The sequence below is a fragment of the Nyctereutes procyonoides genome, unplaced genomic scaffold, assembly GCF_905146905.1.
Source record: "Nyctereutes procyonoides isolate TBG_1078 unplaced genomic scaffold, NYPRO_anot_genome, whole genome shotgun sequence".
NCBI lineage: Eukaryota > Metazoa > Chordata > Mammalia > Carnivora > Canidae > Nyctereutes > Nyctereutes procyonoides.
In genome coordinates, this window is record NW_026575032.1 from 11,347,215 (window position 1) to 11,373,456 (window position 26,242).

Genomic DNA, 26,242 nt, shown 5'->3' on the forward strand with positions numbered 1-26,242 from the left:
GTGAAAGGTACAGCATACTCTTTGATGACAGGGTAATTACATTCTGTAAAATTTGTGTTTTAAATGCTATTAATACATTCAAATTAGGTTAAAAAGCTCCTTTGAAAGGGGGTTTGTCTGTAATAGCAAGACTTCGTATAGAAACTGCAAACAAATCACAACATGGGCATAAGAGAGGAGTAAGTACTCTGTATAAAACTATTGCATGGGGACTAGATGGGGTTTATTGTATTTTAACAATCGAAGAAGACAAGCTCAGAGATTTTAGATAATATGTTTAGCTAGCTAACTATACTATAAACACAATTCTATATCCAGAATAGTAAAGCCTCAGGGATTTTCCAAAATCTCTTCACAGTTGGACAGATACAAGGCAGGTATATAAGAAATAAGGTGGCAAAGAGAGCGGCTGGGTCATTATGAAGATCCTTCCCTTTCTGGAAGCGTGTAATGTAAAAAAGGCACAGACAATAAGAAAATGAGGCATAAGAAAATGAACGGAGTCAAAGAGACTTTTCAGTAAACCAGTCATTGAAACTCAAGGTAGGTCTTTATCTTAGAAATCAATGACATAGACCCCTAAATAGAATGCCCAAGTTTACTCTACACCTTATTTCTATGTGTACTCTCTTGGTTGAGCTAATTTCAAACTTTTTTTTAAAGATTTTATTCATTTATGAGAGACATACACAGAGAGAGGGAGAGGGAGAGGCAGAGATGCAGGCAGAGGAGGAGCAGGCTCCATGCAAGGAGACTGATGTGGGGGACTTGATCCAGGGTCTTCAGGATCACGCCCTGGGCTGAAGGCAGGCGCCAAACCACTGAGCTACCCAGGGATCCCCAATTTCAAACTTTTTATGTCTTGGTTTCCTAATCTGTAAATGGGGATGTATATGACTATGTAGTAAGTTTTTGATGTATGTGAAGATTAAGTAAGCTGATGCATATTCAATGTTTAATACATTGGGACAATGAATATGAGTCAATATTGCCATTATTAAAATAACTTTGGGGACATCTATAAACTTCACATTACGCTAAATGTACGGATATTGGCACCTAAAATTTTCCTCTCTATGCTCAGAATTGGCCGAGTTAAAACAAAATAAACAAAAGTCATGTGTTTATTTCTCAGAATAAATGCACACAACAGGAAATATTTGATTGCTTTGCTCTTAACAAATTTGAAGTGAATTGTGTAGCTAATTTATTCCTATAGCAGTATAGTCATCATACACTTCCAAATCTCTGAAATGACTGAAAATTTTTAATTGAGATTTCCTTTATGTTTCTTAAAAATTTTATTATTTATTTATTTATTTATTTATTTATTATTTTTAGCCAAAAATTTATTTTTTAAAATTATATAGTTAGCTGTGTTTTCCTTCTAATAACTTAAAACATATCAACCTCTGGTAAATCTCATTTGGCTTTCTCTCTTCTTTTATCAAAGAATATGTACTCTTACCCAGATGGACTGCTTCCTTCCAGCTTTTTTGCTAAGTGTTTACATTACACAGGTGTGTTGGAAGGAGGGTGATGTTTTTCTATGCAAAAGGTTTCATACTGCTTGAAACTTTCTGCTAATTTTTCACTTAATAATATATTTCAGGACTATTTCTCTGTAGTATAGATTTGTCACTTTTAATATTCCTCCAAAATTCTTAACTGACAACACTTCTTGTCTGTGCAGACCACATGTAATCTGTCTTTCTGATCCTCAAATTGTCCAATTCAGTTAAACATTGACCCTAGACCAAAATCCAGAAATCTTTCCTAAACAGAACTCATTCTGGTTTTATAAAATTAGTTGTTCGGATATCCCTCCTACTTCTTGAGTAGCTCAAGTAGCTCTTGAAAACAGATTTGGGGTATTAAGTGACAAAAGTAAAACAATTTATGACACGTTGGTTGCCCTTTATTCAAGAGACATCAATCCATGAGTTCAGAGGATACAGTGCCTCACAAGCAGTGGAGCACCCTGGCTGAGAGATTTGGGGCCAGAGCAAGATTTATAGAATGTGAGAAGAGGCGATGCATAAACAGGACGTGATTGGCTAAGACGTTGAAGATTTCCTGATGAGGCCAGCAGGCCCTATTTTCTAATATAAGCTAGCTAAAGCTAAATTGGAGGATTGTGGTTGGTGTTAGGTTTCTCCCACAGTGAGGCTTTTCCCGTCAGTGCAGGCTGACTTAGGTTTTGATTTGTGATGTGGTCTGAGCCACTGGGACAGTCTCCATTTTATGGATCTTGACATACGAATGAACTGTAACAGGGAAGGGAGGAGCTTGAGGAGAAGCATGGCTCTTGTGAACTCAAGAAATAAGGAATAATTAGGGTCTCTGGGCATATCCTTCTGCACCTCCTTTGGTCTCTAGAACAATGATGCTTGTCTCCTGAGTGGTTTTTTTTTAGCCTTGGAGGCATCCATAAATAAGATCTAAGGAAAAGATAATTTTTCAACTTTTTTTTTTTTTTCTCACATTATAGCCTATCAATACTCTGACTTCTCCCCTACTAAGTGTTTGTGCATCTAGTCTCTAGGTCAGAGATCCAGTGCCTCTCTCTTCTGTAGGTTCATCTCTTGCAACTCTAGAGGTACCCTGACAGGTTCATTTCCTCTCAATTTAATGTCTGCAGTGCAAATAGACTGAGGGTGACGTAGGAGAGAAGACCCCAAGGCCTTCTCTCTCACGGACTCTTCTGCACAGGCAAGTGAATGTAGGTACTTAGGAACACGATTCAAACAAGTTGACACTCTAGATAAATGAGTAGTGGACCGTGTGCTAGTGGACAATTCTTGGCAACCCCTCCCTCCTCACTTTCTCTTCCTTTTTATTTGCCCTAATTCGTAACACCAATAGTCTCTTCTCTCTTCAAGAGATAAAGGTGATATATGTGGAAGCAGTTCATTCTCCACACTACAGCAAAGCTCTAACCTGAGTTTTCAAAACCCTTACCTCATTAAGGAGAGAGAAAAACAGAGTTTGGGTTGTTTTTCTCTCAAAAACTCTCTTCCTCATAAGTAATCTTAATCTTGCATTTCAGAAACTGCTATTACCTTCTTGTTTTCTGCTTCCATTATTTTTAACTCCTTTGAGTAAGATAAAAGATTTGGGTGAGCTAGGGTAAAGAGGGCCAGAAAACAAAACAAAAAGAATAACACAGCTTTTAAAAATACTTCCCATTTCCTTAGTAATAAAAGTCTTGGCGATTCTGCTTCTCCTGATTAAAATAAAGATGGAATAAATAGCTTTGAATATGTCTTCTGTACATATACATGATAGTTTCTCTAAGGCAGATAATGAGGAATGGATTTGCAGGAACTGAGTGCATTTTTAATTTTTGTTTCTACAGATAATCTCCCTCCAAATGGCTGTCCAATGAGCCAAGTCAGAGAGTACCATTTTCCTCATGGCTTCACCAATACTTGACATTAGCAAACTTAAATCCATCTTACTATTAGCATGTATTATGCCATTGATATACTTTCTGCTGCATTTTATTTAGAATGTTTTTTTTTAAATTCAAGCACCAATATGAATATAAACAATTAAACAATAGTAAATGTGTCACATATCATAAAGTCTCAAAAAATAAGGTGCTCCAAACGTGTTATGACCAAGGCTCCAAGTACGCTTCTCTGCATTTTTTCTAGCTCTGCTTTGCTTCTTGTGTTTGCATCATCCTCGGGCAAGATTTCATTCTTGTCATTAATGGCAACAGCAATTTCAGTTCTCGCACCCAGATGCAACAGTGTCCAGAGGCATAAAAGAGGCCATTTCTCCCTCATGTACTTGTTAAGAGCAAAAAAAAAAAAAAAAAGAAAGAAAGAAAGAAAGAAAGAAAGAAAATCATAGAAGCAATCCTTTCCCTCCAATAAATAACGACCATTAGAGTTTAATGCCTGAACCGAGTCACTGGCAAAGATTATTCCATGTAGATTCTAAGGTTGGTTTCTACCAAAGAAGAACAAGCCCCTTTGGCAAAAGAAGGAGTTAGCCTTTCTTGAGGTGAGTGGACATAAGAAAGAGAGTGGAAGTTGGACAATGAGACAAACTGTGATGGGAAGATTCCAGTGATGCTGGGGTGAAAGCTATTTAGGCAGATGACAGTTTCTGCTATGTTTTTTTTGTAAGAAGAAAAGAGAAAATAGCCTTCCCTTTTAAAGATATCCCAAATGGAGAATAAAGTGTATTCAAATAGGAAAAAAAAATTATGAAGTTGTAATAATAGGAAAAAAAATTATGAAGTTGTAATAAGTATATGAAGAAAACTAAACACAAATGATATGATGATGGAATCCATGGAATTTCCTGGCAGAAATTCAATTTATAAAATATTAGTGTTTTTTTAAGATTATTTATTTATTTATTTATTTATTTATTTATTTATGAGAGACATAGAGAGAGGCAGAGGGAGAGGCAAGCAGGCTTTCTGCAGGAGCCTGATGCGGGACTCGATTCCGGAACTCCAGGATCACAGCCTGAGTTGAAGGCAGACGCTCAAATGCTGAGCCACCCAGGCATCCCAATATTAGTGTGTTTTTAAATCCAAAGTTGTATGATTGCTAACATAGCTTATGATAGTATATAAATCTCTACAGATTATTGTCATGTTTTAAAGTATGAACAGAGATGAGTCTTAAAATATAACTTCTCCACAAATCGAATACTTTATTTCAACATGATAGGAAAATCAGAATAACAGCATTGTTGAGATCAATGTGTGGCCACTGGTAACAAAAATGACTCATTCAGTGAGACTAATCCTGCTCTTTTTATCACCGAAAATATATCTGAAAGCAAAACAAGTATCAGAACTCACATTTTAGAGGCAGAGGCTGAAAATAAGCCAAATAAGTATGCAGTGAACTGAATGGTGCTAAGTAGTAAGGAGAGGGAAAAAGCAAGGAGAAGGGGTTAGGGTGTACCAGATTAGGATTGGTGCTATTATTTTAAAATCACGATTGGTTAAAACCTCTTTTAAAAGATGATATTTGATCAAAGGCCTGTAGGAACTGAGGACGGAAGTTATGCAGATATCAGGGTATATTTTACAATTCAAGTAAAGACAAGTGCAAAAATTTAGGGAAAAAAAAATCAAGTGACATTTTCCAGATAAAACAACACAGTGAATGTCACAACTTCACTTTGCAAATGTTATTTTTACTTTTTCTTAAATTTTTTTATAGTCAAGATCTAGTTGTAGAAACAAGACATAACATATAAAAATTTCACTACGTATTGAAATTTTCAGCTACATTCCCACTCCGTTTCACAAAAGATATCATAGCCAAAGGAAAAATAATGGCTACATCCAGATACATATTTTTATTAAACAAGATTTCTTCCTGTATTATAATCACCACTTCTAGCACTTCTTAGGCACATCTTCAGGCTTGCTACACAAATGGTACCATTTTTCAGTGACAGGTTATGAACATTCAAATAAAGAGATATGGATACAAATGTGTCAGGGCTTGTAAAACATTCTCTAAGGGAAAGACATAGTATGGCTGTCGTAATTGAGTCACTAGAAACAGATATCCTGCAATGGGCAGAGATAATTATCCAAGTTCTAGCAAAATATCTTTGGTGCAGCTTCTCATAGACTCAGTTTCCTTTGAATTATTCATAAGGTTGATTCAGTAAGATAATGCATATAATGCTTTTACAATATGACATATGCATAATCAATGGCTGCTATTTTTTATTTTATTTTATTTATTTTATTTTATTTTATTTTTTTAATGGCTGCTATTTTTATTGCGACATCCATTCTTCTATTCCATAATCAACAGGCTTTTTTGAGATTACTGGCTTGTTTCCTCTCTTTTTGTACGGCTTCAACTCTACACTCACTGCTGGAAAGTGTTGAATGTGTATCAATTCTTGGGAATGCATCTGGGGGTGTGCATGGTGTGTGTGTCTGTGTCTGTCTGTTTACAGATATCTAAGTGCTATTCTGGTTCAGGTCTTATTATAAAGAGTCTGATCATTTTTTTTATGTTTTCTGACAGCTTTAAAGCTTCAACCATCCCCCTTTCCTCTGCCCCACAGCTACATAAGCTGCTAAGGAAGCATGGATGCTCACTCCTTTGACCCAGATGAGAATTTTAAATCATGAAGCTCCTTCCCATGCATGACAACACTCATGCCAGCCTGCATCTTAACCATTAAAAAACCAAAAATTCCAGCTGGTCTCCTTTCCTGCTCTCTTAAGCCATCTTTTTGAACAGCTTGAGAGTCACCCTACTCTCCTCAGAAAGTCTCCTGCGTATGCCATCATCAGTCTTGACAGGCAACCAAATGTTGGTTGGGAGCCATCCTATTACTACAATGTGGCTAAAACACACCTCTTTCTGTTTCTTACCTGTTCCTGTTATTTATTTTGTTACTTGTACTCAAATTATTTTTCTTTAATGACATAAGGACACACATGGGTATAGCTACATCGGGATTTTGTTTCCTGCTACATAGTATTTATATTTTATTAGCTGTATCCCAATTGGTTGACACTGCATTGCCACAATTCGTTACCACTACAAAGCGAATTGGGATGAATATTTTTTAGGTTTCTTCTCACGAATCTAAGTAATCTTTCTTTGGGATCTATAGCCATGTCTGATATTGCATGTGCCTATCCTTTGCGTATTTTTCTATTTTTGTTCCTTGATTTGCAGGAATTAATTGCACATGTTAAATATTACATCCTAATTGAACATTTCACGAGTATCTTCTCCCAGACAATTTTCTTACTGATAAGCTGTCTCTGCTTATCTTTTGTGCAAAGGCAGTTTTAACGTAATATAAAGAAATCAACAACTTTCATAACTATTTGTGATACGTGGCTCCTGTTGCAGAAGTACTTCCCATGACTAGTAACTAGTATTAATATTCTAAATGTTTTGTCATCCTTTTTAGAGTCCATCATTTTTTATTCAGTGTAAGATTAAAAATCTGGTTTTATTTTTTTCTCCTAATAGGGATTCAGTTATCCCAAGATTATATATGAAACATATCTTTTCTTCATTGATTTCAATGACTTCTTTATCTTATATTGGTTAGCACATAAACATAGGTTATCTCTTATCTTTTCACTCTGAACTATTGTTTTATATTCTTTGGCTTCTTGCTTTGTGCTAAGAGTTAGTAAAATGAACCCCCATCATGCTTTATTTTTTTCAAACATAGATTATTTAACGATTTAACGATAACGATTTTTCAAAATAGCAATTTGACTGGGGTTGTATTTAATTACTAGTTTATTCTGAGAAGCAAAAATCAGCCATTTAATCCACTAATATGTTATGCATTTTTTACTTATTTAGATAATTTTAATAGAGTACAATGGGATGTTTGTTTATATTGTTAAGAGTCATAAAATTTTTCTAATGGTGCTATTTCTTGTTCAGTTATTTCCTAAGATATTAGAACTTTTATTCCTATTTTGTACTATAAATGAATATATTCTATAGCACAGTAAACGCCCATTGTTATGTATTTAGTTGAGATCTAAGGCATTAGGCAGTTGGCTGTCTTTTTTTTTTTTTTTTGTCTTTGAACTCCTATCATTCTACATTTAAAACAGGAGTGAGATAAAAATAATAATAGTCATTATTTTTTTTAATAAGAGCAAGAGGACATGGAAGAAATTGACCTGTCCTTAGATAAATGTTAGTCTAGGCAACTCCAGGGGGGTTCAGTGTGTCCTTGAGTGTTTACTTTTCTTCTTGCTCAATTTTCCTGGATTTGGATCAAAATATAGGTAACATCCAGGTAGATATTCCCTCAACTGCTGTTCTTTTTTGAAAGACACAGAATGCCACAACACCGAGAGTCGTCTTTATCAGGTTGAAGCCAGAGCAGACAACTGCCCATTGGTGATGTCAAGCCATCTAGGATCCGGCTGCCGAATCCTGTCTGCTCAGACTGGTCAGAGCATTTTATTAACCGGTAATAATGCAATACTGAATTATATGTGATTTATGTTTTATACCCTATTTATCATACTCTGGCAGGTCTTACTGCATTTTCTAATTGCTTTTTGCTGGTGCAGAAAAATTCCTGTTACATTTGACCAAATATTACCATAATCTCTCAACTACTTAAAAACTTGTTGATTTCTGTTACATTTTTCACAGTGATGATCACATCATCTTCAAATAGTAGAAGCTTCATCTATTTTCTTCCAATTCTTTTTCTATTCGTTTAAAGCATTAGCAAGTAGTATTTTAAACAATAGCAGCAAACTCAAATATTCATGCATTTTCCTGATTATTAAAGTGAATATGTCTATAGCTTATCTACTAAGTGGGATCTTCCTGAATATTTAGGGGATGTAATCATTATCAAACTATAAATTTTCCTTTCTTTTTTATCTTCTTTAAAAATAGATAGTGTTGGGACACCTGGGTGGCTCAGTGGTTGAGCATCTGCCTTCAGCTCAGGTCATGATCCTGGGGTCCTGAGATCGAGTCCCCTGTGGGGCTCCTTGTGGGGAACCTGCTTCCCCCTCTGCTTGTGTCTCAGCCTTTTTCTGAGTCTCTCATGAATAAATAAAATCTTTAAAAAAATAGTGTTGAATATTATGAAATTCCTGTATGTTTATATCTTAACATTTTGACTATAAGTTCTTCTCTGTGTGCCATATCCCTAAAGTTTGATCAATCATAAATTAAGTATCTAAAATACTAAAATCTAATAATATTTTTCAAAGATTTACTTATTTATATGAGAGAGAGAAAGAGAATATGCATGAGTAGTGGGAGGGGGAGAGGGAGAGAATCTTTAAGCCTAACTCCCTGCTGAGCACAGGGTCCTACCTGGAGCTTGATCTCATGAACTCACGACCCTGAGATCGTGATCTAAGCCAAAATCAAGCCTGATGCTTAACCGATTGAACCACCCAGGTATCACTAATAATATTTTTAACCATAGTAATCAAACTAAAAGTTAAACAGTGCATGAGTTTCAATATGAAAGTCAGTAGATATATTTTTAACCACCTAAGTACAACAGGTAAATTCAAACTATCAGGACATACATCTGCATGTTCCATTTTGACTAAACCCATAAAAAATAGTTCTAAAAGTAAGGATAACAGTGAATTCATTATGTAAGGTTAAAATTAAACTTAAAAATGCTGATAATTACTTTTTGGTTATTTACTACCTCTAGTGAATGCTCACATGTATGTGACTACTTGCATGTATATAATTTAATAAAATCACGTAATAAAGTCATGTCTTTTTCATAAAAATTCCCTTTAACTGCAAAATGTTCTTATAAATGTACTTTCAAGTGGTCTAACAAGGTTTCTTAAGATGCCAATTGAAAATGTTCTTGTAAATGTCAATTTCTGAATAAATTTTGAAATGTTCTTGCAATATCCTCATGATTTGGATTTAGTGATCAGGAGAGTAAAAATGTTAGAATTTCACTTTACTAGATTTTATCCTAAATAGTTGTAAGTCCTACTGTGATACAAGCCTAGTAATTTGTGATACAGAGAATTTACCGGTGGGATGTGTGTGTGTGTATGTGTGTGTGTGTGTGTGTTTAGAATTAAAATCTCTCTGGGAAGAAATGATTGTTGTAATAAATAAAATTCAAAATAATATAATCATGTACAATAAATGTAAGATGAAACTGAAGAAGAAAAATGCACATATGGATTTATGAAAAATCTAGGAGTTGGGCTGAATATTTAGAGATGTGAAAAATTTGAGAAGTAGATGAAAGGTTAAAGTAACTGTAGATAATTTTATACCTTCCTACTGCATTAATCTAAGAATACCTTAAAGGCTTATTATGGTTCTTTAATTATTTTTATTATAGTAACAAGGTACATTAACTGTTACTGATCCTGGAGGACAAAGGCAATTTTCTCTTCTTTCTCTACTCTCTTTTTCTTCTCAAGTGGATGATATATAAATTAGCCATTTATCTTATTCCTGAATGAATTATATCAAATATTTAATAACATCTTGGTTTGATAACCTTCCCCATGTGGTCTTCTTTGATACTTAAATGTAATTGGAACATAACAAAATGTTGACATTAACAACTGTTAACAACTCCCCCTGCATTAACCTATATGAAGATGAGCCCTATTTATACATTACACCAGATGTCTTTCCTGGTGGACTTGTGTTTCCTTCATTGGCCTCTTTGATTTATTTTGCAGATTTATAATACATTAAGCAGTGGCCGGTAGAGCAATGACAATAGAACCATCAATAAACCTGCGTTCAAACTGCGTATCTCTACTGATAAGAATCTAAAACCCTATGGAAGGAGGGTGGCCAGAAGCCTTTCACAAAATCTCAGTGGATTAAGAGACACTTTTACCACCTTCAAATAATATGTTTATAGTCATGGAAATGTTGTGATTGCTAAGAAAATAAATATATAAAACTTTAAAAATAAAAAAAATGAGCAAGAGATATGGTGAAATTATTCTGCATTTATTGGCAGTATTTTTTTTTTTTTTTTTACTGCTTGTATCTTAATGGAATCATGTAGTATAACCTTCATGGCATGATATGAAGGCTTTTAAGCAGGGCCTTTTAGACACTACGACAAAGTTAGCAAGGTCACATCTTCATCAGTAAACTTTCTAGAATAGAAAAGCATTAATTGCCTCGGTGGATTTAAAAATAAAGTGATGTATTTTACTCTCTAATTTCCTACCTGTATGCAGTTCGGTTATTAGTAGGTGTGGGCATATTTTCCCCTAATCAAATTTTTCAAACCATCTCTATTAAGAAGTCAGTAAAACAAAGTATTGAAATGCAGATTGCATTGATTTGCTCCAAGTTATTGCAAGGTAAGAGGAAACAGTTATCTTAGGGTAAATCAATATAATCTACATTAAAGTACATTGTCTCTTAGAGTGCCAGGAAATATTCAGTGATCTCCATTATAAAAGTGTCCATTGTGACCACCTTATGCTGTCAGTCCTTAAATTTATATCCCTTGCACCTCAAGGTAAGCAAGATTTGTAAACTTTCTCACAACCTAAATTTAGTTTCTACTGAGTTTCCTCTCAATGTCTCTAGTTTCTGGTCAGAGAGGGAAGCAGTGTCTGGTTAATTCATCACAAATAAGTATGAAAAACCAGAGTCTAATTATTCTATCTCCAAATATTGATGTTTTTATGTCACCACTATCCTAAAGCTCATACTGTCATTATAATTTTGGTTATCATGTAATTACTGTTCTATTAAGTATTGCCATCCCCCAAAATAAATTTATGGTTTATTCTGATATTCCTTCAAAAAATTTCTACTGGTGGAACAGGAAATCCTTAACATTTCTGCTTCAGTAAGCTAAAGGTACTTTTAATCACTCTGCATGCAATATTAATTTCTTTGTATGAATAGAAATGAATCTTGTAAACTATTGCTAGGAAAGGAAAAAACAGCAAAGTTGAAGCTATTCCAGTTTCATAACACTGATTATTTTATACTATAAATATATAGGAAGAGAATAAAGTGTATGAAGCCTAAGATGTCCTTTATTAATTTTTTTATTGGGATAGATGATGAAAATTTCTACATTGTTTACTTTAGAAATTGTTCCAAATCTTTCCATGTCACAAAAGATGATATTGAGCATAAAAGATGGTGGTATGAAAAAAGGAAGATATATGAGATCATGCCCATTACTGTTTGATTGACAAGTCACTTTTTGTCTGCCTGTCCTGAGAAGGGGATGAGAAGAGGAATTCCAGGCCTTCCAGAAATGTTTGAAATAGTACAAAAATATGATGTTAGGTAAGTCCATTAGCACAAAGGTTTTGTAAAACTCTTATTAATTACAAATTGGGAAAGTTTCAAATGTGAATTTACTTTGAATATATATTAATTATAACTCAAATATACATGCCAAATTGCTTGGCAGCCAAAATAAACATTGCTGTTGAAATGTGCTCTCTCATGTTTTATATTTTCTCCATTTTACTTATCGTAGAACTGTTTATTATCTGTCTCTTTAAGGGTCATAGTCTTTCTAATTTATTAACAGTATTTTCATTTTGAGAAAGACATCTCCCAAAACTCTAGGTAGCTGCAACCATCCGCAAGTCCTCAGAGTAAATAATACCACTTCTAATTCAGTCCCCTTTCCCTTTGTCCATGATGTCCATGGTTAGTTTAAACATGAGGATGTCATTAAATTCTGATCACTTAAATGCATGGCAATATCTGATGAAGGGACTTAAGAGAAATTTTCTCTTTTTTACCAAAAAAGAAACATTAATAAAAAATTGCTCATTTCAGATTTGACAAGAAGAATTAGAGAAAGTTATGACTGCAGTTATGTCTATCTTGTGACACAATGTAGGAAAAATGTCCTAGCGATGGCAGTAGAAACATATAAAGATAAGAAAGATAGAAAGAAAGAAAGAAAGAAAGAAAGAAAGAAAGAAAGAAAGAAAGAAAGAAAGAAAGAAAGAAAGAAAGAAAGAATACAAAGACCAGGAGATTTTTGAGGTTACCTGTGTACTATTAAATGACCAATTGGAACCATCTACCCTCAGATTTCTTATAAAATAAAATAGTAAATCTTTGTAATATAATGTATTGTTTAAAACTGTTGCATATTAAGCCACTCACACTCAAAATTTTTCAGATTTAATAAAGTTCACAGATGTCCCCACACATCCGTAATTCTCTCAAAGATGAATTCACCATATTCTTACAAGGAGAAAGAAATCTTCAAGGGAAACTTTCTACTCTTTGAAGATCAATAAAAATAATACACCCCAACCTTGTTCACCCCTATCTTTAGAAGCTTCTCCTTTTTACGTGAATCTCCTCCACTTGGAATGAAAGACTAATTAAACCCATCATTTGTGATTTTGTGAACCTCTTTAGCCATTTTTTAGGAAATTTTTCTTTAGGTTGTGTTCTCTTCTGTATCAACAACGTCTTTCAGTCTATGGGTCAAATCTACCGTCATCTGGTATCTCTCATATCAAAACAGAAAGAAAAATAACTAAGTCTTCCCTAGATTCCATGTACCCTTCCAGGCTTGTCTTGTGACAAGCTCATGTGACCCATACATTTCCAGTTTTCTTCTTTAGATTTGGCAGTTCTTTGTAATTTCCTCTTCTCCTTAACAACCCCCTGTAAATCTTGAGTTTTCTTACTAGAACTTAACCGCCTTTCTTTTCTCTATCACACTCTTTCCTAAGTGATTCCATCTATTCCCAATTATGTGATATATTCTCAAATGACTCTCTAGGTCTTATTCTAGACTAGAGCTCTCCACTGAGCTCATAATATGCTTAACTATCTCCTTGGTATTTCCACTTATCTTATAATCATTTAAAATTTTAAAGCATACAAAATAGAAATCGAGATATTAGAAACCACAGTTTTTCCAATACTTTTCCTGGTTTATTTTCTGCCTGCTTATAGCATATAGTAGCATAAAGTCAGTAAATTCTGCTCAGTAGAAGAGAGTTTTTCTTATGTAGTGCTCAACTTGGAATGACTTTTTTTTTTTTTTTTTTTTGATTAAAGTTTGGATGAGCCATAACCCTAAGGCAGCAGCATGTCCCAGGTCTCAGACAAGCAAGTTAAGCATTTCTAAGTGAGAATAAACAGGAACCAGGACAGGAAGAGTTGATATTTTGCAGAGATATCATAAAAGTGGAGCTTATTTCATGTTTAGAAATCGTAGAAACTTACGCAGTCTCAGGAAGGAACAGAAATTGAACCTCTGGAAATATAGCCAGGGATGCTTTCTGACAAACTCAATACTGACCTGAAGCAGAGAGGCCGACTGTGCTCAGCAGCTTAGGGTACCAATCTTGATGGCAAAAAAGGTATTTGTTGGTTTTGCTCATTTAATTCTTTTTTGTTTGTAGTCCCTAATGCATGTGAAAGTGAACACAGAAAACAATCATGGGGTAATAAAAGAAATATGGTGACAAATAAAGCAGAGCAACTCAACCGAGCACAGGTACATTCACTTGTTAATGAAATTTACACATTCCTTCTTATTGAGAAATTAACTATGTATCTTAAATATCCTTCAGTGAGTTACATGTATGTAAGATTTGCATATCTATCCCACTCTGAATTTCAGACTTAGTCATTCTCAATTATTTTATTGTCTACACAGTCCTGAGCTTAAGAGTTCCTTTAGGTTTTGCTATAAAGATAAAAGTAACATATGAAACATGGAATAAAAATTCAGTGCTTTTGGTAAAGGAACTCTAAATCACAGTCTAAACAAAGCATGGGAATTCATGATTACATTGCAGAAATAGTTCATTGCTAGATTCCTGGCAAAGAACAATTGTTTCTTAATAAGATAATATGATATTACTTGAGAGACTCTCATGGTATTTATTTATTTATTTATTTATTTATTTATTTATTTATTTGCATTTTATACTTTTATTTTTTCACTAGGACTCATTAATGTAACTGTTCCTGGCTGGATCATATAAGTCTCACTTTTCAAAAAAGATTGCCAAACACTTTTCCAAATTGATGATTTTATTTTACATTCCCACCAGCAGTGTAAGAGAGTTCCATTTCCTTCATATCTTCAATAACACTTTGGGAGGGTCAAGCTTTTTAATTTTAGCCAATATAATGGTTGTGTAGGGATGTTTCCTAATATTTTAATTTACATTTCTCTGATGAATATGGTGCTAAGCATCTTTTGATGCATATCGTTCTTTAGTGAATTATCTTTTGTTTTCCATGTTGAGTTGATTTTTCTTGTTATTATTGACTTGTAGGAGTTCTCAATGCAAATCCTTTGTTAGATATGCATTCAATAAATATCTTCTCCCAGTTTGTGACTTGCTTTTTCATTTTCTTATTGGTGACCTGTGAAGAGCAAAAATGTTTAATTTTGATGAGGTTCAACTTCTCAAAATTTTCTTTTGTAATTTGTGCTTTATAGTCTGTTTAAGCAACTTTTGCCCACTCCAAGATCAAATAGAGTTTTGTTTATGTTCTAGAGGTTGTTTTATTTGGCCTTGGATTTCTTTTATTTTTTAAATGCTGTTATAAATGGTTTCCTTCTTTACTTAATATAAGCATTAAGATAGAGATTTGTCTTTCATTTTTTGAAAACTGTTGCCAATTAAAATCTTATTATTTTTTCAGAGATAATAGTGAAGGTGATATAAACAGCTAAATTATTGTAGAGATCTTACCATGATCTAGAACTCTTTTACTTGAATTATCACATTTAATGCTAAGAAGAACTGTAAAGGCACATTCTAACAGTCCCTTTTATGTAAAACAAACTGAAATAGAAAAAGATGATGTAACTAGTAAGTTGCACATATGGGATCTTTCCAAACAGCACAATTTCATGGCCAAACTCCTTTTCATTGAACATATCATCTCTCAAAAATATAATTATTTATGACCAAGATTTTAGAAATTTCCACTAATTTAATAGAAAGAGCATATCTACAACTTTTGATGATTGGCTTTAGACACTCCAATTTAATATGTATTTTAAAGGTCTGAAAATTCATATGAGAAGTAATTTCCACCTTAAGCTTTTTATTTGTGGCGAATATTTTTGTTTTGTTTATATTTTTATTTATGGGAATGCATGTATATATTTTGCGTTTTACTTTTGCTTTTGCTTTTTAGAAGAGAAGCTTTAGTACAAATAGTCAAGTACTTGTCATTTCCACATTGAATTGGTCCTTCTGGGGTGGGTGCTATGTAAAGGTGTAAATACACCAGCCCAAGTAACCTATTTTAAGAAAAGTTTTTCGTAAATTCCCCAAAGATATACTTAATGTGTTTAAAACAGTTCACTTGTCTCTGTCTTTCTTTGTGGGACAAATGTCACATATGTATCTGTAAATCCACACCATCAGCAGAATTATATATACTCAGTCATTACTCATTCAGTTCTTCTAATTCACTTGACAGTTGACACTGGTTATGGGTTTTTCCACTCATTTAAGTGAATTTACATTTATTTTTCCATTATTTGTGGACATATTTCTATACATCGAAGACAAAGATGGATGGAAGTAAAGTAAATGGCAAAGATTTATGTCAAATATATCTAAAATGATTTCTATAGTGACATTTTATACTCAAAAATAATCTTTAAAACTTTTCTAGTGATTTAGGGGAAAAGTTATAAATATTTGGAAAGTATTTACTGAATAAAAAATAAATAACTGAAAAATTTTCACCAGACATTAATATGAATATTTGCAATAAAAGTAGTTGAAATCATCATATCGGTACATCGTATTGATTAAGATTGTGAACTTTCTATTTGGCTGTGTCACTTTGATTAGTTTGGGGTCAAGTTATCCAGCCTCTTGCTTTCGATTATCTATCTTGTAAAATGGAGAGAATAATAGCATGTAACTCTTTAGATTACTGTGGTCTTAAATAATTTACCTATGAAACACTCTGAAGAGTGTTTGACACAAACTAAGGGCTAATTAAATGTTAACTGCTATTATTATTATAGATTTCACATCTTTGAAAAGCAATAAAAAGTCCTATGTCTTTTTAGTTAGTATTTATCAATATCATATAGAAATGTATACGATTAACTTCAATTAGCATTTAACGTAGATTGCCTTGCAAATCACATTTTATTTTATTTTTATTTTTTATTTTAAAGATTTTTATTTATTTATTTGACCGAGAGAGAGGTCACAAGCAAGGAGAATGGCAGGCAGAGGGAGAGGGAGAAGCAGGATCCCCCCTGATGTGAAGTAGCCCAATGTGGGGCTCAGTCTCAGGACCCTGGGATCATGACCTGAGCTGAAGGCAGATGCTTAACTGAAGGTGCCACCCAGATGCTTCAATCCCATTGCATTGTAAACAAACAGACATTTAAAGGTGTCCTATCCCCTAAAATTTGTGTTCAAAATAAATGACTTTATCTCCCTCTCTATCTCTGTCTTCCCTCACTATGTGAATATATTATCACTTCCTACAAGCTAATGTTTCTCAACGTATAGTCCTCCAACCACATGCAGCAAACACATCTAGTTGCTTATTCAAATAATCGTTTCAGGTTCTCATTCCCAGAGATGCTAATGAGCTTGACTATGGAAAGACTAAGAGATTTGCATTTTTAACACTTATTCCATATATCTTAGGCTCACAAAAGTTTAAAATTCAATGTTTTGAAAGACTGATCTATTCATTATTACCCAAATGCTTATTGTTCCTTAGCTGATAAGTGCCCTCTTTATGGAAAATATCTGTTTCAGTAATTATGCTCAATCCTCAAAGAATGCCATAACTTTTCTATATTTCATATATGCAACATTAGTTCATTTTTTAAACCACATTCATCTTTCAAATTTTGACTCACATCCAATCACTTTCATCTCTTCAAATTTTTCAAATCTTATGTGAAAAACACAGGCAAACCCTGAAGAAACTTTTACTGCATCACATGCTATCTTGCTTTCTCTATTTATTCTAACTTGCACTAAGGTAACAAAGTAAAGAATAATGGTGAGCACAGCAGTGATGATCAATCAGACAGATGTGGGCTTGAACTGATTGTGCTAATTACTGCAGATGTTCCTGGGTCTCTCTGGCTACTCTTTTAATCTTAAAATATTAAAATGCTTACAATATTTAATATTTTAAAATACTAATAGTGTGGTCAAATCAATTCACTAAATTGATTTGATCAAATATGATTTATATAAACTACCTAATTCATGCCTTGCACAAATTAGTCAATCAAAACATTTACATTCCTAGATTTTCACTTCATTTTTTTTTTTAAAGGATTTCATGTAGGAAGTGAGTATGTGTGTGCGTACCAAGCTAGATGCTTAAACATTTGGGTCTTCATATCCATAACCTAGAACATACATATTCATAAATAATTTAATTACCATCATATTAAAAAATTACTTAGAGTGTCAGAGCAGTATTTATAATGTTTTCATACTAAAATACAGATTGATTACTTATTTACATGTATGTTGTCTTCATTAACCTGAGCTCCTTACTTGTATCTCTCTATAGCCTCTTGTACAATATGATAGAAAATAAGAACTTTATAAGGTGTTGAATGAATGAATGAGAAATTCCAAATAAATTTTGAATTCGGCAGCTTGTTTAGTCTTGGAGCAGAGCAATGCATTTTTGTTTGTTTTTATCTGATTATTAGTGTATGCATATAAAACAATTAACATCTCTACCTATTCTTTGCTATTTAGTTTAGCTGTCATGTCACTCACTCTTTAAATGTAAAACTTGGCATCTGGGAACTGCTGATTGACTAAATGAATGAACAAATAACTAAGTTTGTGGATATTTCATAATCCTGAAATCCTGGTATTAATTTACAAAAGGGCATTTTATTTTCTTTATTTTTTTAAAGATTTGTATTTATTCATGAGAGAGGGAGAGAGAGAGAAGCAGAGACACAGGCAGAGGGAGAAGCAGGCTCCATGCAGGGATCCTGACATGGGACTCGATCCCCCCTGGTTTCTAGGATCACACCCTGGGCTGCAGGCGCTAAACTACTGAGCCACCTGGACTGACAAAAGGGCATTTTATTATTATTTTTTAAATTTTATTTATTTATGATAGTCACAGAGAGAGACAGAGAGACAGAGCGGCAGAGACACAGGCAGAGGGAGAAGCAGGCTCCATGCAGGGAGCCCGACGCGGGACTCGATCCCGGGTCTCCAGGATCACGCCCTGGGCCAAAGGCAGGCGCCAAACTGCTGCGCCACCCAGGGATCCCCACAAAAGGGCATTTTAGATGGATTTGGAGGTAACTAGTTCAAAGCAATTTTGTCCTTTTTTAAGTGTAAGAATTTTTCAGTTCAAAGAATGAGGAGATGTATCCAAGGTCACAAATTATTTACTCTGAAGACAAAACAACAACAACAACAACAAAAACAAAAGGACATACATATGGGCATTTTGTTCATTTATTATAGCAAATATTGTATAATGGAAAACAAATTTAAAATAAGAAATATGGGGCCCCTGGGTGGTACAGTTGGTTGAGTGACCTATTCTTGGTTTTGGTTCAGGTCATGATCTCAGGGTGGTGAGACAGAGCCCCATGGTGGGCTCTGCACTCAGCACAGAGTCTGCTTGGGCTTCTAACTCTCCCTCTTTTTCTGCTCCTCCGTCTTGCTCTCTCTCTCTTTCCAAAAAAAAAAAAAATGCCTTTAAAAAAGTAATATGATAAACTTGAAATTGTACATACATTTTAAGAAAGCATAAAAATGAAAGTTAAAACTAACTTTTTGGGATGCCTGGGTGGCTCAGTGGTTGAGCATCTGCCTTCAGCTCAGGGTGTGATCTTGGGATCCAGGATGGAGTCCCATATCGGGGTCCCTGCAAAGAGCCTTCATCTCCCTCTTCCTATGTCTCTGCCTCTCTCTGTATCTCATGAATAAATAAATAAATAAATAAATAATCTATAAAGAAAGACAGAAATTTAACTTTTTCTCTGTATAAAACTATTTGTAATTACCCATGATCAGAAAAATGTGAACTATAAGAGTAAGACTCAGAATAAATTAGCAATAATCAAATTCTTTAAATTTTGTCTACATATTTATTATCTTGGCCAACAGTACCATTTTGATAAGATATTGCTCAATGTGATTCAGTTTTTGGGCTTTATGACTATTTAGAAGAAATTTGAAGTCAATAGCTAATGGTAATGATAACTGAATAGAGTGACTAGATTTTGCCCAAACTACTCTAAGAATAATGGATATGGATAATGGATGGAAAAAAGGTAAGGAAAAAGCTGTCATTACTTTAGGTAAGATAATTTTCACATGAAATCAGTATATGTACCATTTAGGTTGTCAACTTAATATTTATTAAAAAGAGTTTACATAAGAACAAATATCATCCTTTTTTAATGGTTAACAAAAATGAGATTATATTTGTTTCACTTAAGTGAACAAATTTATGGACTAATTTGCAGGTTTATGAGATCCATAAAGAGTTTATTGTATATTTACTCTATGCTCTGAACCGTGACTGTCCCATTTTAAGTAAATTTCAAGAAAAAGATTGAAGGTTGGTCAGAATATTTGCTGGCTCAGAATTGCCTAAAGTGTTTTTCAAAATGCATATTCCTGGACCCTTACATACAGAGATTTTTCAATGTGTAGGAGTAGAGTAGTTCCTAGGAATTCTTAACACAGACTCCTGGGACTTGCATATACTAAAATTTGAGAATAACTGGATTGGAAAGTAAAACAGATTATACTTTTTCTTATTACTTATTGCTTAATCAAAATTTGCACAATTGTGATAAACAGTCCCTTCTCTGCTTTCTAGTCTCTGAAGACTGAGTACTTTTTTAAATGATTGAAATATTAGCAAATCTTATCTACCTTATTGCCAGTGACCAGCTCTAGCTGGCCAGCATATATTTCCTAAATTACTTGCAAGCTACTAAAAGAGATATTTTTTCTGACGGACATAGCGACAGTTTTCCTCCTTACTTTTTATATTTGAAGGACCAGAGCTTTACCAAACCTGTTTCTTATTACAAGTATTACCTTATTTTGTTTCTGCTGATTTTGGAAAATAACAACAATGAAAAAAAAAAAAAGAATCTCTACAAAACTTGGTTCTTTAAAGCCTTTAAATCTGATGAAAAACAGTATTGCTATGTATTTTTACATAATTTCTGTAAGAAACATCAGAAGAAACTGTTAACAGCTATATTATAGTCTTAATTCTGGGTCTATTTCTAGCAGTGTTCAATGAAAAAGATAAAAATTGTGCCTACAAGTGTTTGGAATGCCTTTAAAACAAATAGTTTACAAATTTGAACAGTTAACATATTTGTTTTGTTTTCTAAGAGCTTAAATGGAAGCAACTTATTATCTGTAGCATAATTACCAACCAAGCTATTAAGCCCATTAATACATACATATTCATTGTATATATTACTTTTCTGTCTCTGCAAAGTATTATGCTAAGAACAATATAGAATACTAATCCTTTAACAATGGAGAATATCAGGTTAGGATTAGACATAGTAGTTTCTGCTCCTTGGAGTTTATAGTTCCATATGGCCATAAATCAACATAAAACTTTGGACCTTTTTTAATGGAATAAGGGGTACTCATTACAGGGAAGTGGCCACTAATTTTAAAGGGTAGCGACGAAGAAGAAAAAGTGCAAGTGACAGATGGATAAAGACACAACAGTGTCTTTATTCACAAACAGTGGATAAAGGTGTTCAGATTCAAGGAGACTTACTGAGATATGGACACCAGCCCTCAGAACCAGAGCAGTAGGAGAAAGTCAGGAGGCTGTAAAACAAAATTTTTCATTCATTCATTCATTCATTCATTCACTCTACAGAAGAAGTACCATTCTAGTAATTTTTCCACTGACACAGTGAACTGAATCACATTGGTTCTCAAAGGGTAATGAAACAGTCAACTTAAACTATACTATATTAAAAATATGTGATCATATTTTCATGTGAAATACATCAGAAAATAAAACGTATAAACTAATTAAAGTTGGTAAAAAAATGCACCAAATTTCAACTAAAGCTGAAATATGTAAAATTTGACACCTATATGTGTAAATACATAGTCATTTTTTTTCTTACAAAATGTGTCTGCGACAAAAAGCTAAAGGATTATACCCTCTTGTGGTTCTATTACAGGGAAAATGATACAAAATTCTGAGGGTGATTAGAACAGTATTGCTCCAAAGTCACTGTAAGGATTTAGAAACTATGGTACCTTATTTCCCAGATGTACTGATAAACCTACAGGATTTGCAAAAGAATTTAGTTACTGAATTATATTAAAAGACATCAAGTACAAGATAAATAGAATATGTTTATTATTACAGATGTAAATATTGAGCATAAAAAAAGGACAGCTGTCTACACTAAGCCAATTTAATTCTTCCTGGATACAGGAGTACATCTGGATCTCAATGTATGTAATACTCTGATTAACAGTATTTTTCCATAATTTGATTTTAAATGCCACTGCTAGATTGATCTGCCATGTATAAATTAATAAAGGAGAAAAATAAAAATATGTTTCAAGTTCATAATATCTCTGTTTTTTGATTTGGCTTATATTTCTGCTTATAGTTAAATACTTATTTTACCTAAACTTGTTTTTTAAAAGATTTTAAAGATTATTTTTAAATATTTCTTTATAAATATTTTTTAAAAGATTTATTTATTTGAGAGATAGTGAGAGGGAGAGTAGGGGAAGGGGCAGAGGGAGAGGGAGAGGATCTCAAGCAGACTCCCTGCTCAGCGTGGAGCCCAACGCAGGGCTCAGTCTCAGGACTCTAGATCATGACATGAACAGAAACCAACAGATGGATGCTTACCCAGCTAAGCCACCCAAGTGCCCCTTAACTTGCATCTTATGATGATGATGATTATTATTATTATTATTTGTAAAGATTTTATTTATTTATTCATGAGAGACACAGAGAGAAAGAGAGAGAGAGAGAGAGAGAGAGAGAGGGAGAGAGAGAGAGGCAGAGACACAGGTAGAGGGAGAAGCAGGCTCCATGCAGGGAGCCTGATGTGGGATCACTCCCTGAGCCAAAGGCAGATGCTTAACCTCTGAGCTACCCAGGCATCCCATTATTATTATTTTTTTTTTAGTGAGAGTTTTAGAGGTCTTATTTATTTTACTATGAACTTTTAGACTTTTACTAAAAATAGCAATCTGTTATATGAATTAGGGAAAATTGTTTTTTAGATAAAACATGTTTTCTCATGGTGGTGTTTTAAGATTTTGGAAACATCTATTTCCTAAAGAAGTATAAACATTATATAACTTGCTGTACTCATCTTTTTCCATGCATGAATAAAGGAAAAATTCATTTCACAGGTCCAAATTGTTAAAATTTCAGTTTATGTTATTTTTCCCTAGAGTCAACCATTATCTATTCTGATTTTTTAATTTAATTTAATTTAAATTCAATTAATATATAATTTATTATTAGTTTCAGAGGTAGAGGTCAGTGATTTATCAGTTGTATAGAACTCTGAGTGCTCATTATATCATGTGCCCTTCTTAATGCCCATCACCCAGTAATCCAATCCCCTCACCTCTTTTCTGAATTTTAAAAAATAGTTCTGTTATTTAACTTCAGGATATGCTATTGGAGCAAAATAATTTTTTAACCATTTAAAACTATGTTAGACATTTTTAACTTCTTACAAAATGTTTCTGAACATCAAAATAGTTCTGAAAATTTTCTTAATATTATAGTCAAATATGAACATTAGTTTATATAATTATAGGCTGACCTAGGTACTTCCAGCTTGTTCTAGATGAGAGAGCTTTCATCTATCTATCTCTTTAGAGATAGATGAATTATCTGCTTTCTGAAACTTTTTTATTTGAAATTTTCTGTCTCTTCTTCATTAATAGACCCTCTCTTGAATTCTTTCTAATTTGATACTTTTAATTTGTAGAGGGCTTGGAAGCCAGATAAAAGCAACAAAAAAAGTTTTATTAAAATGCATGAAATAAAAGAATATCTAAAGATATTTTGCTATCATTGTTAGAAAAATCTGGCTACATATGGGTAGACTATTTTTCTGGAAATCTGAGATTCTAAACATATGTTAATGTGTGTGTGAGTATCAAGCAAATTCTTCTGTTCATTTAATTTGACAATTAATAAAGAGAAACTCACAAAATGAGTGTTTCAGATAAAATCAAGTTTCCCTAATAAAAATTCAGGGTGTCTTTGTTTGAGTTTCCCCAGAGGTCATCGTTGAAAAAAGAATCAGACTGATTATTACTCTCTTAGTGTTTCCAAGAATAACGAGTCCAGGTGAGGCGATATCAAGAACAAAGAGAAGGGAGTATCTAGGGGCAGCAGTGACCAGCTCATTTCTGTAGGTGAATGGGGGCAGTTGGCCCATCAGGGATGTGTGTGAGAATACACTTTAGAGTTATTTACCTTAAGAATGAGAGCTAGAGTAATTTACTTGCCAATGCCCATCAAGTCATATTTTGGTGACAATAGTTGGGGAAGAGGAGTTAGGACAAAGGAGTGGAAATGTAATTCCTCTGCACTTTTAGCCTTCTGACACTTTTCATCCTTTGAGTAAAATTTATCAGGCAGAGAGTGGTATTTTCTCAGAGTAAGGAGCTGTCCACCTGTATGAGACCAGTGAGGGCTGAGTACACACAAGAATACCACTGACTGGGTCTCTTACTGAAGATAAAGATAGAATGCTGAGACTTTTAGGGTGGATTAATAAGAGAAAAAACCTGGGATTGTCTGGTGAATGCTATATTGAATTATGTATGCTTGATCTATTGTAAATGTGTACTAAATCTTTCCTTAAATGTCACTCTTTCTAAATATTAGATCACTATTGCTTTGTCTCTGCTAGGGCAATCAAGACATATCAGAGAAGTGAGGCGGGAAATGATTGGGATGCTCCAAGTGAAATGATAGTGAAATGGAAAGCATCACTAATGTTTTTGGGTCCCAACAAGGAGTTGAAATCAAGTACATATGACCTTGTGAGTGTGCCAAGTTACAAAACAAAAAATTGAACAATACGCTTTGCATCTGCCATTTTACATTACTGGAATAGAAACAGACTTTTAGAATTACACAGAATGTTCTTTAGGTTTGTTTCAGTAGCTTCCGTGTTAGAGTGGCTTCGGGAGTTTTCAAGGAAAGCTAGGATGGCATCTTTGTATAATGAACATTCCAAATGACATAAAGGTAATGATATGGAGGTACTGGAAACAAGTTTGCATTATTCAAAGTGACAAATGTTAATTCAGTGGATACACAATCTGTCACCTGCTTGGGACATGGTCTCACAGCTGTGGGAATCAACCTGAAGCATGACTTACTGAAAGTCATTCCAGAAGCACCTGTTCCAGACAAAAGGATAAATTACTTTTATTCTTAGCTTATGTGAATAGTATTTGAAATGTGTGGGTCATTTGCCCCAGATTTGGCATCGTTAAGAAGACTTATCGAGTTCACAGATGTTGTGCTCACTAAGGATCAGAAATGACTGAGCTGAATGCAGAGCAAAGGCTTGCAGAATTAGATAATGAAGGAGAAAAACTCCCTTTGGGAGCTTAATATTTTGGCCAATTAGATTTTCTGACTTCTTTTGAGAAAGATAGATTATGAGAGTGAAGGCTTCTATATCTGAGAAGCATAGAATTTAGTAAAAATTTATTTTTAATAAGAGTAAAACAAAGACTTTTAATGAAGAAAAACATGCACAAAGATTTTGTGTGATGCATTTTTAGTCAGTGTTTAGTAGTGCTTTATTTGCTTGTATAGGTCAGTTTTAAATTTTACCTCTATAATTACTGTGTAGTTTTTATCCATACATAAGACATTTAATAAATAAAAATATATTTTCTTTTTTTTATATATAAAAGGTCTATGATTTCTCAGATGGCTTTTTATAGAGGCATAGATTTTTAATTGATATGTATTATGGTAATGAAAATAAACACAATTTAATAATCACCTGGAGAGAAAGTTATGAAACCTCCAAATGATTCTTAAACGGAATTCAGAGCTGCAGGAATCTAGTCCAGAATAGGTATTTGCCAACTGTGGGTTAAAAATAAGAATCTCATTTCACAATTGTTAATAATGTATCCCTTTTCTGAAAATTTGGCCAAGTAGTCAATTATTATCTAATGTGTAAACTAAAATGAACAAACACAAACAAAACGCACATACATATACCTACATATATAATTTCCAAGTCTCTAAATCTAAGCACCTGTCTTGGGCTCAGATTAATATCCTGGGATCAAGCCCTGCATTGGGCTCCCTGCTCAGTGGGGAGCCTGCTTCGCCCTCTCCCTCTGATGCTGGCCCTGCTTGTTCTTGCTCTCTCACTCTCCCTAGCTGTTAATAAATAAATAAATAAATAAATAAATAAATAAATAAATAAATAAATACAATCTGAAAAAAGTTACTTCATAAGATGCATCATTGCCCACATACTTGATTACTTCAGTGGTGAAAACAACCATAATTATGCTGCTCCTAGAAAAACTCATCTTTCACATGAGTGTATCAACTTTAAGAATTGCACAGTAGGTATAAGGGGACAGAAAAGATATGATGAAAGAATTCTAAACTAATTTAGCACCAAAAAAAGAGATACATTGGCAATATAAAGATAAATATTATAGAAGGGCATAACGTTTTATTGCTATTTTTCAAAATATTTAAAAATTAATGAACCGAACTGGATA